Source organism: Myotis brandtii, unplaced genomic scaffold, assembly GCF_000412655.1.
Source record: "Myotis brandtii unplaced genomic scaffold, ASM41265v1 scaffold209, whole genome shotgun sequence".
Taxonomy (NCBI): Eukaryota; Metazoa; Chordata; class Mammalia; order Chiroptera; family Vespertilionidae; genus Myotis; species Myotis brandtii.
Genome location: NW_005357806.1, coordinates 1204541 through 1207896, shown reverse-complemented (window position 1 = coordinate 1207896; position 3356 = coordinate 1204541). Strand labels below are relative to the sequence as shown.

General features: G+C 39.1%; 1 protein-coding gene across 7 annotated transcripts in view; it reads right to left on the bottom strand.

Moving 5' to 3' along the window:
• Window positions 1-3356, bottom strand: part of BICD1 (bicaudal D homolog 1 (Drosophila)) — a 206666-nt gene that overhangs the window by 182369 nt on the left and 20941 nt on the right. The window lies entirely within an intron of this gene.

Sequence of the window (3356 nt, the reverse complement as noted above, 5' to 3'; positions counted from 1 at the left end):
ACTCTATCCCTCTCCCTTCCTCTCTGTAAAAAATCAATAAAATGTACTTTTTTTTAAATTAAAAATGAAACTGCCTTACAACCCAGCAATTCCACTTCTGGGAACATATCCAAAGAAACCAAAAGCAGTATTTCAAAAGAATATATGCACCCCTATGTTCATTCCAGTATTGTTACAATAGCCAAGATTTGAGAGCAGCCCAACTGCCCATCAGGAGATGAGTAGATAAAAAGCTGTGGTACATTTACACAATGGAATACTACTCAGCCTTAAAAAAAGAAGGAAATCTTACCTTTTGTGACAGCGTGGATGGATGAAAGTATTATTATGCTAAATGAAATAAGCCAATCAGAGAAAGACACAGACCATATGCTTTGATTATATGTGGAATCTAATAAACAAAATAAAATAACACATAGAAACAGACTCATAGATACAGAGAACAGACTGATGGTTGCCAGAGGGGAGAAGAGTTTGGGGACTGGGTGAAAAAGGTGAAGGGATTAAGCCAAAGATAAAATAAGATAAAATAAATCATAAGCATAGACAACAGGGTGGTGCTTACCAAAGGGGAAGGGGGTAGGGGCAGGTAGAAGAGGGTAAAAGGGGATACATGGTGATGGAAGACTTGACTTGAGGTGGTGAACACAGAATACAATATACAGTGATGTATTTTAGAATTGTACACTTGAAAGCTATATAATTTTATTAACCAACTAGTAGCCCTGCGCACAAATCTGTGTGCCAGTAGGTCACTGCCGCCCTCTTGTAGCTCTCCGCCCGCTGCCCCGCCCTCCTGTAGCTCCTCCCTCCCCCCTCTCCCCTCTCATAGCTTGCTGCCCTGCCCCCTCCTCTAGCTCTTCGCAGCCCACTTGTACCTCACTGGCCCATCCTCCTGCTGATCCGTGATCTGGTCATGATGCTCTGGGTCATTACGCCTCAGAGCATAATGGCTAATTAGCATATTCCTGTCTTATTATATAGGATGGCACCCCAATGAATTCAATTTAAAAAAATGTTTTAACTGACATCCATTTTAGTAACTGGATGGGGTTGGCTTCCAAGAATATTAAGAGTATATATGATTAGTTTATTTGATTTTATAAGACAAAAAATGACTTTACATTTTAGCTTTGTAATAGGAAACTAAGAAATATGGCTATAACCTCAATGTGTATCATGAAATGTAGCCAATTTAAGTCCAGTAAATTACATCATAGAGCATAACTATAGGATGATGCTTGTTTTTCTGTCAAAGTCATGAATCCTTTCCAAATATTAAATGCTTTTGGCAGACACATTTTTAAATTCCCTCTAAACAAAACATCAAATTTGGGATCCATAGAATTAAGTTCAAATAAATAGGAATATTTAATCTCCTAAATTTAACTGTGAAATATTATATTTTATTCCTCCTTTTTCTTACCTCCTTAGCATAAGATTTCTTTATATTCTTCGTAGCTAGGAGCCATCCTGATTTCTCCCTTTCATTTACTCTTAAATTCAATTAATTAGCAAATCCTTCAACATACTACAGTATATCCTGCATCAGATCATTTGTCACTTCTATTAGATTCTCCCCAGTCCAAGCCACCATCATCTAATTCTGGAACTACTGCCAACAGCATCCTAACTTGGCTCACTCCTCCCACAGTCTGTAAGGAACTGCCAGAGTGATCTTTTTAAAACATTTATCAGATCACATCACTTCAGTGGCTGCCTGTTATGCTTAAAATAAAATCCAGACTTCTTATCTGGGCTCAAGGACTGGGTCACTGTCCACCTCTCCTTCCTCCTCTCTAACACCCCCCCCCCACCTCCCTGGGTCCAGCTTTCAGGGCTTCTTGGTTGAGAGTACTATTACCCTCTGTGGGGAGAGGGAGTGTTTATTTGAAATATGTGAGAGTGGGGGTTTTTCTTTTTTTTAGACATATAATATTGTGTTCATTTTAGGTGTAGAACATAATGATCTGACATATATTTATTTAATATTTTTATTGATTTCAGAGAGGAAGGGAGAGGGAGAGAGAGACAGAAACATCAATAATGAGAGAGAATCATTGATCAGCTGCCTCCTGCACGCCCCATACTGGGGATCAAGCCCACAACCCGGGCATGTGCCCTGCCCCAGAACTGAACTAGTGACCTCCTGGTTCCTGGGTCGATGCTCAATAGCTGAGCCATACTGGCTGGGTGAAAGGAGGCTTTTTTTTTTTTTATGAGGACAGTATATTTGTAAACCTGTGTGTAAACATGTATTTTCCTCTGGCAATATGGTCAGTAGAGCAATGGGAGGACTGCCTCGGGGGCAACAATGAGCACACGGCATAATGGTGGTCCCTTTACTTTGGGAGGAGCAAAATCCTGAATCCGCCAGAGCGATAAGCATCACCTTTTGTCAAAATGCTCACAAGCCAGGCCAGCATGGCTCAGTGGTTGAGTGTCAACCTATGAACCAGGAGGTCACAGTTTGATCCCAGGTCAGGTCTCATGCCCGAGTTGCAGGCTCAATCCCCAGTGTGGGGCATGCAGAAGGCAGCTGATCGATGATTCTCTCTCATCATTGATGTTTCTCTCTCTCTCTACCTTTCCCTTCCTCTCTGAAATCAATTTTTAAAAAATCTCACAAACATATTTCCAAAACCAAAAAGAGTTAAAAAAAATAATGAAACATATGTTTTTAGTCACATTTTGAGAGTGCTAAATCAAAAGTTTAAACCAGGTCTAAGAAATGGGCTCAGAGAGAAGGGAGAAGTGGAGATGTGTAGGATCACAGTTAGATTTTTAAATATTACTTTATTTAAATGTACAAAAGCATTATTTAAGTATACAGAAGTCTGTAAGAGATGTTAAAGAAGAATGAGTATAATCTAATTCTTTTTATGTTCCAGATATATGTGATCTATGCTTAGATAGGTCTAGATTAGATATTAAATGCTAAGCAATGCTTTTCTTTGACAGGTGGCATTTGGGCACCAGTATACAATTATCTATGGTTTGTGTGAGATTGTTGGGCCCAAGCATGGTGTGCATTTTATATCTTAATACAGATCACATGCTCAAAGCTCATAGTAAGTCACACTCCCACAGACCATGCATGAGAATGCTCACATTTCCACAAACTTTCCAACACTGTGTATGATCAATATTTAAAATTTTTGTGAATTATTTTTTAAAGTGAAAACTAGTCAATATTATTACTCTGTATTCACTGACTACTAAGATTGAGCATTTAAAAAATGTTTATTGATCATCTGCACATACTCTTCAGTTGGTCTAGTTCAGCCGTGGGCAAACTACGGCCCGCGGGCCGGATCTGACCCGTTAGAAATGAAAACTAAAAAAAAAAAAAAAAA